General features: G+C 46.1%; 1 pseudogene; it reads left to right on the forward strand.

The window, feature by feature from the left end:
- The first annotated feature begins 2,353 nt into the window (after positions 1–2,353).
- Positions 2,354–13,273, forward strand: part of LOC128330350 (coiled-coil-helix-coiled-coil-helix domain-containing protein 2-like) — a 42,240-nt pseudogene continuing 31,320 nt past the window's right edge.

The raw sequence follows: 13,273 nt of genomic DNA on the forward strand, positions 1-13,273 counted from the left end.
AAAGCAGCTTTCTAGTTCTTGAGCCTGCAAAAACAGGATTTCAAGTAGGTTGCCTAATATATCTAAGACACTGGTGGATCAGTAAGATTTCCAGGAGGCAGCCTTTAGTGTCATCTTCTTCCTTCACAGAACGACAATTCTTCTGTTGTCCTGAAAGGGAAATTCTTGCCTGTGGGTAGAACTTGGGAGAGGAAACATGTATAAGAGAGAGAGTAAGGGAGAGTACAACATAGGAACATAGGAAGCTGCCATATACTGAGTCAGACCATTGGTCTATCTAGCTCAGTATTGTCTTCACAAACTGGTAGCGGCTTCTCCAAGGCTGCAGGCAGGAATCTCTCTCAGCCCTATCTTGGAGATGCCAGGGAGGGAACTTGGAACCTTCTGATGTTCTTCCCAAAGTGGTGGCTCCATCCCCTGAGGGGGATATTTTACAGTGCTCACATGTGGTCTCCCATTCAAATGCAACCATGGTGGACCCTGCTTAGCTAGGGGGGTCAAGTCATGCTTGCTACCACAAGATCAGCTCTCCTCTCCATAAGTAAGTACAGAAATCTTTAGTATTCATCCAGTGCTGATATGCAACCCTTGCAGTCCATAGGCACAGACTACAGTGGGTGTTTAAAACAACAACAAAAACACCTTTGTCTTTATTTTAAATAATAAGTGATACAACTAAAATTCACAATATAATCAAAGTTTTAAAAATACACACACATATAGATAGACTGTATATACGATCCCTCCCTCCTAATCTTCATATTTAAAATAACCTATTTCTCTCCTTGCTGGACTAGGACCGGGGAGACCCGAGTTCAAATCCCCATTCAGCCATGATACTAGCTGGGTGATTCTGGGCCAGTCACTTCTCTCTCAGCCTAACCTACTTCACAGGGTTGTTGTGAGGAGAAACTCAAGTATGTAGTATACCTCTCTGGGCTCCTTGGAGGAAGAGCAGGATATAAATGTAAAAATCTTTTTTAAAAATAGGGGGGGCAGAAGAGGGAGCAAAAGGGGGGCACTTCTTTTAAAAACATATTCTTCAGAATCCATATCATACATAAACATTAGACCAAATTGCCCCCCCCCCCCATCACCTTCTTTTCCATTTTGTTGGGAAAACTCCTGGTTCAAACAGTGCTAAGGATTAACACATATCTGTAATCCACAAATTTATAACAGGATTAAATTTGTCCTTCCAGGGTTATATAACAATCATTTTGTCAATTTCCCATACCAGGACAAGCCCAAACCATATGTGTGAGTGTTCCATCCTGGAAATTGTATCTCTAGCATTTGGGAGTCTGCAACCAACCTTTCCTAAACATTCTTTGTTGTGTCCCATAAATATGAAACAAATGCTTCTGCTGTATTAGCCCCTTTCTGAGATCTAAAGAAGCATATTTTACTGGCCATTGCCATTCCTTTAAAAGAATAGGACACTCTCTATTCCAAAGTTCGCATGTGCAATTAAAATTAATCTTATCCATCTCTCTCAGTTTTTGATAGAGAAAAGTTACTGGTTTAGGTACATCTCATGAAAGTTCCAACTCTAGTAAAAGGGGTGGAATTTCTGAGGCAGCAGTTGCATCTGGTCCAAAAAGCCCTATTAAGAAATGCTTAGACTGACAAATCTGCCAATTAACCACCTGAGGTAGTTCAAATTCAACCCTCAAACTATCAAGATTTTTTTTTTAAAAAAAAAATCAGATATAATAAGCTGATCCAATGTATTAAGACCATGGGAAGCCCAATTAACGCCCCCAAAAGGGTTTATAAGAAATCCTTAACCTTCAGTTTCCCCACAATATAAGCCTATCATGCATGTAAGGGTTAAAACACTGTCTGTGCCCCCAAATTCTCCATATATGTCTTGCAGCCTACACTACAGATGAGGGTAGTTACACTGTTGAGCTGCCTAGGCAAGAGCCTAAGGACAAGAGCACAAGGCCTCTGGTCCTTGTGGCTCTCAGCCATGTGGTGAACAGCTGTTGGACCTGATGAGTCAGAGCGACAAAAAGGTGCTGCACAGACTTTGAGGACTGAAGAGCAAGAACACTGATGAGAACAGCACTCTCCATACCAGTTTGAGACTGAGATTTAGCAGCTGCATAGAGCCCACCAGATTAGCTGATTAGACCTTCCCCTGGAATCACCCCTGGCACAGTTTGTGACCAGTGGCCAAGGCACCAGAAGGGTTGGGGTTTATCTAGAACATTGCCTCTATTTTAATAGGAGGGAGCTTTTATTTCTTGATATTACCAAGGTGTTGGTCTTCACAATATGTGTCTGAGGGGTCATGTTACTTTGGAGGAGGCACTTCCAACTGAGGTGGTCCTTAGCAGTGGACAATATGGCGATGGGAGTAGGATATGCCAGGCTAGGGGAAGGTGAACTAGCTTTATCAAAGCTATCGTACCCTCCGGCCCTCTTTCTCCCATCCAAGGAGACCCCAGTAACTCTCCCAGCAGCCCATCTTGCCTGAAGCCAGTGCTATTAAATGCCAGGTCCATAAATGCAAAGACAATAGCCATCCAGGAGGTTATCCTGGATGAGCAGGCTGACCTTGTGTGCATTATGGAGACCTGGTTGGATGAGGGAGGAGATATAAATCTCTCCCAGTTGTGCCCATCCGGTTTCCGGGTGAAGCATCAGTGAAGGCAGGATGGGAAGATGGAGTTGCCCTGGTTCATCAGGAGACCATCCCCCTCACCAGATGCACTGTCTGCCATTCTGACCACTTCGAGTGCATGCATGCAATGCTTGGATTGTGAGACAAAGTTGGGATTCTGCTGGTACACTGCACCGTGCTGTCTAACAGTCCCACTGCGCTGTCTATCAGTCACCTTGCCTTAGCTGCTTGAGGTGTTCTCGGATATGGTGTTGAGGATCCCGAGGCTGTTAGTCCTGGGAGATTTTAACGTCCATGCTGAGACCACCTTGTCCAATGCAGCTCAGGATGTCATGTCCTAAATGATGACCATGGGCTTGTCTCAACTGATTTCTGGTCCCAAACATGTGGCAGTCCATACGCACAATTTGGTCTTTGGGCTAATGGTGATGTTCTGTGGCTAGTAGGCCTTAATACCATTATCTTGGACAGATCACTATCTGGTGAAGATTGGACTGAGGTTGGAACTAATACACCTCTGCAGGGGTGATCGAACAGCTAGAATGGTCCACCTTGGAGGCTTATGGATCCTAATGGATTCCTAACAGTTCTAGGGATTTTCCTGCTTAGAGACTGAACGATCCTGTTGATGCCCTAGTCTCCCTCTGGTATGAGGAGATGGATCGATAGATTAAAACAGTTGTGCCTAGGCGTCCTCCCCCGACCCACCAAGTCTAAGTGACTCCCTGGTATACAGGTGAGCTGAGGACAATGAAGCAGCCTGGTAGACGGCTTGAGCTTCTTTGGTGGCAAACACGTGACCAAACACAGGCTGTAGCCCATATTAGGGCCCATTCTATGGTGGTGAAAAAACCCTAATTTTTCACCACCATTGCGTCTGCTCAATGTAGTCAAGTGGAGCTTTTTCAAGTGGTTTTGGGCCTCCTGTGTGAGGGCCATGGGTGTACTGTCCATTGGGCAAGGGGAGTCAGGTGTCTCCAGACCCACTGCTTTGAGGGGCCCCCGAGAGGCAAGTCACATGATCCATCCCGACTCCCCAGCCAGCACCCGCCCGATTGCAGCCCACTGCCCGCCCTGGGCTTCCTTTGGTATTCCTTCCTTCCGCTGTATTCCTTGTCTCCCTCCTTTCTTTCCCCATCTCCCTTTTGCCTCATAGGCACCTCCTTCCCCATCCTGACCCTGTCTAGCCAGCCTTCTCTGGCGTCAGGGTTCACAAAGGCTCTCATTGGCTGGCAGGTGGACGTGTCGTCATCAAGTAGCCTTTCCCACCCAAACCGGCGAGAGGCTAGTAATGCCCTTGGGATCCTGGCAGTGCTAGGGGTGCCGGCGGGTGTTAGCACAAGGAGGAAAAGCTACAGCGCTGTAGTGCAAGCGGCTTCAGCCATGCTGGAGATTAGCAAAAGACCAGCAGCCCACTGGGCACGGTAAGGGGAATGAGTGACAAGGGGAGCATGGGGGGTAGGGGTGCCTGTGCTCTGAAGCCGCTTGCAGCAGGGCAGACATTGGAGCCCTTGCCATTCCCGCACTCTGGGGGCCATTATTCCCACCCGTGACCCGCCCAAGTCGGGTCTAAGGCAGAATTTGGGTCCAGTCACCTGGGGTAGTAGCATCAGGCTACAGGTACCCAGCCCAGCTGCATTTGATGTGCAGTGCTGTAAATTCTGGGACGGCTGGCTTCAAGGTGTGACCTGAGGACCATTCAGTGTGGTGTGTGGAGAAAGGGAGACTGCCTTGCCAGGGGCGGAGGAGGGAGGTTTGATCCTCTTGGCATGAGAGCAAGTTGCCCTCCATGTCCCGGTTGCATTAGTGAGGCTTTAGCTGTAGGAGCAGAAAAGGTGCAGTGCATTCTGTTGTTGTTGAGGCTTGGCATACTGCTAGGAATAAGTACGATAAATACAGGAACTCCTGGATTCCATCTGTGCTCTGAGGCTCTTTCCTCCGGACGAAGCGGAAGGACAGAGCGGCTTGTGCACATATGTTGGTGAGATTTGGCGCCAGAGTTTGTATGTTGATGGTGCGGCGCTGTTGCTGACATGATCTGGAGGTTGGTTATTGTGGGGAATCCATCGGTTCTCTTCACGGGTGGCGGTATCAGTAGTTTTGTTATACTCCCATTCCCACAAGGCTCTCCCCCGAACAGGAGCTGCTGTTCCCTCCCTCAGTTCCTCCCTCCTTCCCCTCCCCTGAGGTAGGCATTACCCGGTGTGGGAGACATAAGGGTGAGCGTACGGAGTTGGAGCGTTTTGCCCTTTGGGGTGGGATGGAAATGCTGACACCCCTCACCCCCCAACCCTCCACCCCTTAACTCCAGTTGGGCAATTCACCCCGGGCTGCGCTGTTGTCGCACGTTCTGTTTGCATGTCTACTGCAGGAGATTAAGGCAGAAATCTTCCACGCACTTACTAGGAGTAAGTCCTTTTGAAATCGGTAGGCCTGTTCCTCTGAGTAAACATGCATAAGATTGCACTATAAACTTAGTGGGGCTTAGCTGGATTGTATCTCAAAGGGAGAAATAACCCACTTTTCAGTTTCAAGCGGGGTAGGGAGAGAAAGAGCTCACAATTCAGTTTCATTCCCTGGGGTGTTTTTTTAACTGGGAGTGAGTCCTTCCTGCTAAAACTTACCTGAAAAAGATAAGTTTGTATGCTATTCAGAAGTACATTTCACCGTGCTCAATGGGGTTTCCACCGATTGAATGAATTACTGCAGCCTCAGATTGATAAAGCAAGAACAAAAACGCAAAAACAGAGACTTGTGATACCTTCAGGATGCACGCACAGTAGTAAGCATACACCATAGGTATGCTTACTCAAAAGTAAGTCCCACTGTGTTAAATGAGGCTTACTCCCAGGAATGTATGCGTGAGATCTCAGTCATAGCCTGACTGTGGCAAAAGCTTTTGTGGGGTAAAGCCCAATTGGTTAGATGCAGAAAGTAAGTCCTAACCCACAAAAGAGAGAAATCTGATAGTCCTTTAAAGTGCAAAGATTTCCTTTGTGGCCTTCTAATAAACAGCCCGGTTATAGAATTGTTTCCCAAGGAACAAGATGGTGTGGTGGTGGTGTTATAATAAATAAACAAATAAATAAGGGGAGATTTCCACTTGCTGCTGATCAAGAAAAATGGTTGCAGGCAGGATTCTCTCTCAGGTCAAGTCATGCTTGCTACCACAAGACCAGCTCTCCTCTCCTTTCACAGATCAATATGTGTCTTTAAAATTGCATTTTGAGTAGTACTGTGGACAGATTCATTTGTAACTTTGTAGAACTACAAACTTGGAGTTTGCTAATCCCCCCCCCCATTATATATCCAAATTGCTTTAATAAAATACTGTATATAATACAGTATTACAATGTTCTTTTAAATATTAAGTTTGCAGTTAATGCCAAGCAGTGAGAGATTACTATTATTTATTATTACTAGTTGGCTTACAAACGTCAAAATACAATACAACTCCAGAAAAATATATGTGCAATGATTAAAGTTCTTCATGGATTATGTTGTATTGGTTGCTTCTGCTGTTATTTACACCTTGTAATAACTAGTTGGGATAGTTAGCAGAGACATGGGGCCAGGAGAAGGAGAGGAAGGCAGTGAGGGGCCCATTTTAAAACCTTGTCTCTGGGCCCACTCCAAATTTGGTATGCCCCTGGTGAGGGCCCCAAAGACCACCAAACAGAACCCTTGGCAGCCCACTGCGGTCTATTTGCATTACATTTTGTGGATAAAATTGCTCGCTTGTATGCATTCTGACTTGGATGCTAAGGTTTTCCAGGGTTTGGAGGCTGTTCTGGTCTGGATGGGGGCAAACAAGATGAAACTTAATTGAAAGTTCTCTGAGTTGGTAAAACAGATCATCCAAGCAGTAAAGTAAATCTGGTTTTGGACGGGGTCACACACACCCTGAAAGACAAAGACCACAGCTTCAGGGATGCTGTCCTTGGAGGCAAGGGTGGTGGTGGGGTACAGAGGTGCTTTTTACCAGCTATGACTGGGTACACCAGCTGTGTCCCTACTTGGAGAAATTGGATATGACCTCCATGACTCATGCTTTGGTGACATCCAGATTGGATTACTGCAATGCACTCTACGTGCGGGTACCCTTGAGGACGGTTGGAAGCTTCAGCTGGTTCAAAATGCTGCTGCAAGGATGTTCATGGGTGCAAGTTGCTTAATGAGTGTCACACCCATCCTGCAGCAGCTTTATTGGTTACTGGTCCATTTTTGAGCTGGATTAAAGGTGTTGGTCTTGACCTTTAAATTCAAAGTGTTGGTCTTGTTCTGGCTTGGGGTCAGGGTACCTGTTGGACTGCATTCACGCATATACAGGTGAAACTCGAAAAATTAGAATATCGTGCAAAAGTTCATTAATTTCAGTAATGCAAATTAAAAGGTGAAACTGATATATGAGATAGACGCATTACATGCAAAGCGAGATAAGTCAAGCCTTAATTTGTTATAACTGTGATGATCATGGCGTACAGCTCATGAGAACCCCAAATCCAAAATCCCAGAAAATTAGAATATTACATTAAACCAATAAAACAAGGATTGTAAATAGAACAATATTGGACCTCTGAAAAGTATAAGCATGCATATGTATTCAGTACTTGGTTTGGGCCCCTTTTGCAGCAATTACTGCCTCAATGCGGCGTGGCATGGATGCTTTCAGCCTGTGGCACTGCTGAGGTGTTATGGAAGACCAGGATGCTTCAATAGCGGCCTTCAGCTCTTCTGCATTGTTTGGTCTCATGTCTCTCATCCTTCTCTTGGCAATGCCCCATAGATTCTCTATGGGGTTCAGATCAGGCAAGTTTGCTGGCCAATCAAGCACAGTAATCCCATGGTCATTGAACCAGGTTTTGGTACTTTTGGCAGTGTGGGCAGGTGCCAAGTCCTGCTGGAAAATGAAGTCAGCATCCCCATACAGCTCGTCTGCAGAAGGAAGCATGAAGTGCTCCAAAATCTCCTGATAGACGGCTGCGTTGACCCTGGACTTAATGAAGCACAGTGGACCAACACCAGCAGATGACATGGCTCCCCAAATCAACACAGACTGTGGAAACTTCACACTGGACTTCAAGCATCTTGCATTGTGTGCCTCTCCATTCTTCCTCCAGACTCTGGGTCCTTGGTTTCCAAATGAGATGCAAAAGTTGCTCTCATCAGAAAAGAGGACTTTGGACCACTGAGCGAAAGACCAGTTCTTTTTTTCTTGAGCCCAGGTAAGACGCTTCTGACGTTGTTTGTTGTTCAAGAGCGGCTTGACAAGAGGAATACAACATTTGAAGCCCATGTCCAGGATCCGTCTGTGTGTGGTGGCTCTTGATGCACTAACTCCAGCCTCAGTCCACTCCTGGTGAAAGTCCCCAACACTTTTGAATGGCCTTTTCCTGACAATCCTCTCCAGGCTGCAGTCATCCCTGCTGCTTGAGCACCTTTTTCTTCCACACTTTCCCCTTCCACATAACTTTCTATTAATGTGCTTTGATACAGCACTTTGGGAACATCCAACTTCTTTTGCAATTACCTTTTGCGGCTTTCCCTCCTTATGGAGGGTGTCAATGATGGTTTTCTGCACAACTGTCAAGTCAGCAGTCTTTCCCATGATTGTGATTCCTAATGAACCAGACTGAGAGACCATTTAAAGGCTCAGGAACCCTTTGCAGGTGTTATGGATTGATTAGCTGATTGGAGTGGGACACCTGGAGCCTAGACTGTTGAACCTTTTCACAATATTCTAATTTTCTGGGATTGTGGATTTGGGGTTCTCATGAGCTGTACGCCATGATCATCACAATTATAACAAATTAAGGCTTGACTTATCTTGCTTTGCATGTAATGCGTCTATCTCATATATCAGTTTCACCTTTTAATTTGCGTTACTGAAATTAATGAACTTTTGCACGATATTCTAATTTTTCGAGTTTGACCTGTAAACCTGCCAGGGCCCTCTATTTGACGTCCCAGGCCCTGCTCATGACCCCACCATGAAGAGAATTCTGGTTGGTGGGGACTAGAGATGGCCTTTTCAGTTGTGGCCCCTTGGCTTTGGAATGCCCTTCCAGAAGAACTTCCTCATGCTCCCTCCCTCCCTGTTTTTGGAAAAAAGCAATTAAATATACATCTTTTAAAAGAGCCCTTTAAATGTTTTATCTGCTGCTTATATCTGGTAGGTTTTTTCATTTCTTCGTTCTCAGTTTCTAGCTTTTTAATAACTTTTAATTCAAAACTTTTTAAAAATTTGTAATTTTAAATGTGGTTTTAGCCTGGTCTTTTAACTTGAATAAATAAAACTAGCTGGGCCGGGCACAGAGCATCTGTGCTTCCAGCCAGCCCAGCCACCACCTCTGTACCCCCCCCCACACACACACACATACCGGCATGTCAGGCTTTCTGGCCGGCTGCTCCCCCCGCCCACTTCTTGTCCCCTCCCTGCACTTTCTGATGGCCCGGCTGGCCGGCCCGCTACTTCTCCCCATGCTTTATGGCTTGTGGGCTGGCCAGAAAGCCGACCTGCCACCTCCTCCCGGTGGGTAGCCTGGCCAGGTCAGCCCACTGTCGCCTCTTCTGGCGACCGGGCCAGGGCCATGCCAGCCCGCCGCCTCCACCTCCGGACTCCTCCAGCCCACTGCCACCACCTCCAGCCAACCAGCAGCCGGGCCAGGCCAACTCGCCACTGCATCCTCTGGCCAAGCCAGGGCCACACCGGCCCACCGCTGCTGCCTCCAGCCAGGCCAGGACCAAGGCCAGGTTGGCCCATCGCTGCCTCCTCCGGCCAACTGGCCGGGCCAGGACCAGGTCAGTGTGCTGTTGCTGCCATTGTCTCCCATCCCGTCGCTATCTCTCAGGCAGCTGCTCTCGCAAGAGCTGCCACGCATGGGATTGCATCTACCTTTCCCCAAGATGATCCTGTGCTTTCCTTTGGCCACCCACATGAGCTGCGTGGCCAACTGAAGGCCATGGAAATTAAGCCCAGTCTCTAGAAATCCCACAATGAACTGTATGATGAGTGTTGTCCATTGGGACATTTCCCTGTTATTGGGCTGAAGCTGCTTGGTCTGCAGGCTGCCTGAGCAGACATACGACTGGGATCTTGCACCCTTCTACCTCATTAAAAGCCTAGGTAAAGAACTTCTGCTACCTGGTGGGACAGCGCCAGGATTGGGCCTGATCCCGACACTCCACACAATCAGCCCTACCCAGGTAGGGCTGTACAAACCCGGGCAGGGCTGTTCATGTGAACAGCCTCAATAAATCCTTATAGAGGTAAGGTAATTATGTTGTGTGTTTATTTACCTTATTAATGAAGCTGAACACAATTGTGAGAAGAAGCAAATCTGTCTACAATTTTCTTCAGATCAAGACACTTTGACAATGTTTTTACAATACACATGATAGTCAATGGATGGCAAGTATTGTTGAATGCTAGACTATCTGTTTTTCTTTGCATTTTGTTTAATAAAAAGCTCTAAAACTGTGAATGCTTGGCTGCTTGACATTTTCAGATTTATTCACAAAATGAGCCAGATTCCACTTATAAAATACTGTCTTTTTGGATTGGGCCAAACTTTCCAATCTGCTTTCCAGGCTAGCTTTCTCTGTTTGTCCAAGACCCTGTAGCAATAAAGAGCCACATGGGGAGAGAGGTTAGTAGCAGGTCAGCTGAAATCTGTGGAGAAGATAACCCTGCACTCTGCCTTGCATACATGGAGGTCATTCTCATGACAAGTCCTACCCGAGTAGGACAGGGCTAGCCTCGGTAGGGCTGGTCGTAAGAAGCACTGGAATCGTTCCTGATCCCACCGCTCTTCCCTCAGGTAGCCCTGCTTTTTAACCAGGGCTTATAGTGAGGATAAGTGCACGTCTTCTAACTCACTTGCTAGTCATGTGTGCATTTTGGCTGCCAGCAGCCATCTTACCTATAGAGCCAGATTGAAGGAGCTGCCCGGTAGCAGGGAGGTATTCCAATGCACTGTGCTGCTTGCACAATACATTGTGGGATACCTGGAGACCCGGCTTCCTTCCACCCCACTCCCAATTGCTGCCAGGCTCGCTGCAGTGCCGATCATGTGGACATGTGTGGGGCGGAGCCCAGGAGTGGCTTGGATCATGTTGGGGAAGACAGGTTCCCCCCAGCCCTCTCCACTTTGGAGAAAGTAAGAATGACCTCATAGTCTGAAGAAATGGAAATAATTTGAATATTTCAAAATGTTTATCATCATCCTGCCTGCAGTTGCTTTTCAGACCACAAAAGGGTGTGTGTGTGTGTGTGATGTTTTGAACAGCACTAGATTTGATGTTCTAGCATAAGGGACATTTTTGTAATTTAGGGGGGACGGTTAATATCAAGGGGCTTCTGGAAACCCAATATTTATGTACAGTGGAGTCAGGGGAGAGATATTTACCAGATATAATACCATAAGAAGAGCTCTGCTGGATCACACCAAGCGTGATTCCAAAGTGGTCAGCCAGTGAACAGCCTTGGAGAAGCCCACAAGCAGGGCATGAAGGCCAAAGCCTGGTCTCCCGCATTGTTTGTTTCCCAGCAGCTGGTATTCTGCTCCAGAAGGAAAGCATGGGGAGGCAAACAAGCTCAGACATTAGACTCTTAAGGGGACAGAAAGGAGAAGTGGAAACCAAAGCCCTATAGTACTGATCAAAGCAGAAAATGCACTTTATTCCCACGAATATCCCCATGCAGGGATGAACGGCACAGGAATATAACGGCTGGTGCTTGCGTTGCTATGAGAACCCTGACTATATTTGTTGTTTGTTACGTATTGCAAACTTTTCAGTGCCTACATTTAATAGTGAGACAAAACCAAATACAGCACTGCTTGCTATTCATTGGTATCCTTAATTGCAAGAGGAAGGATTTGGGGGCTAAAGCAGCTTGTGAGCATTCTCTGCCTCAACGGTTTAAAGTGTAAACATAGTATCTGGAACAAAATGCTCTCTTACACTTGACATATGTTTCCGTGTGTGCTCAAAATGTGAACAATCCAAATTTCAGAGGGGAAATTGGTCTTTTGGCCTCACTTAGATATGTCGTCGTCCTTTCATTGTATACACGGGCTGACATGATCTGCAGCCCTCTGTAGTCTTTCCAGGGATGGAAGGAGGGCAGCAGAGAGAGCTGTGGATTCATAAGCAGCTTTTAGCCTCCCTGCGCTGAAGGTTGTTTTGTGCAGTAGACAAGGGGGGGGAGCCTTTTTCACATCTCTAAAAATCCTTTAGACTTGTATAAATCTTTTCCTGAGGGTTGCACAGCAAGAGAGTGCCTGAATAGGGAAGTAGTAAATGTGAAATTACATACCATTCCCTGTCTAGAGTCAGAGCTGTGCAGGTGGAGCCCTCTTTAAAAAGCTAAAATCGCAGCAATTTCCCTTCCTTGACAAACAGCGGATGGGTGGGACTTTTGCCTTTTGTAAAAACAGGACCTTTTATGTCATGTGCTCCTTTGGATAGTGGTACTAAGTGTTGGAAGTACAGGACTTTGTGCTGTCTCTTGTCTTAGTGACATAGGAGGACAGACTAGTGAGTCAGAGGGCTAGAGGGTCAAGCCATCGGTCATCCCTTCTCTACTGCTCTGACACTATCCCTTTGGAATGTAGATTGCTACTCTCAGGGACACTTCCTTCCTCTCTCCCTTCTCTTCCTGTTCCTTCTCCTTTGCAACATGCAAGCAAGCTCCTCTCCCTGAACCATGTGTGCAGAGATGCAGAATCCATCTGCATCCAGCTAGATAGCTAGATTAGAGAGCCTAACTCCTCCCTTTCCTATCTAGAATGGAGTTCTCTAATAAATGCCATATATATTGATTTGAAACTATGAACTGGCTTCAAGTAACTTTACTCTCAGCATATACGCATGCCTAACCAAATTCCGCTGTGTTGTGCCTCTGTGCACTCTGCTATAATGAAAAAGGGAATCTCTTACCAGAGAGAATTCCCAACACTAAGTGTATACACACATACACATGCAGAGGTTTAAGTCAAGGACCAAGCAGCAGTGAGAGGTGACATCACAATCTTTTCATTTTGTTTGTATTTTTGATTGATTGATTTGATTTCTATACTGCCCTTCTAAAAATGGCTCAGGGCAGTTTACACAGAGAAATAATAAATAAATAAGATGGCTTTTAATGTATTTTCTGTATTTTGTCAATCATTTAGATGTGTTGATTATAAAATGATAAGTATTCCTGGTTTTTTAGGAAGGTAGTCAGACATTTGGCATATGTGCTTGGCTGAGGCAGTGATGGACAAAGTTACCATCTGTGGGATTAGGATGAAACACCTCTAAACCAGAGTCCCCCTTTGCAAATGGAAGAATAGTTAATACAATAGTAATCCTGCTCAATACAAGAGAAACTTCAGGTTCAAATGTTTGGTGTGCGTCCTTGACAGAGGAGTCACTGGAGCAAATCTCATCAAGATTTCTTGATGACTGGACAGGTAACAAAGCCAAACTAATTGATGCTTACCACATTTTATGGACTTGTTTCTTACCAAGATTTATATCTTGCCTTTTCCTACAGTGGTCCAAAGTTTGCTGCATAAATCCTTATGCAAATTAAACTGTCGTTTTAAAAATGTGTGCGCTTGTTTAAGGAACGAATGGGAATTGATATGAATG

The sequence above is a fragment of the Hemicordylus capensis genome, chromosome 1 (genome assembly GCF_027244095.1).
Source record: "Hemicordylus capensis ecotype Gifberg chromosome 1, rHemCap1.1.pri, whole genome shotgun sequence".
NCBI lineage: Eukaryota > Metazoa > Chordata > Lepidosauria > Squamata > Cordylidae > Hemicordylus > Hemicordylus capensis.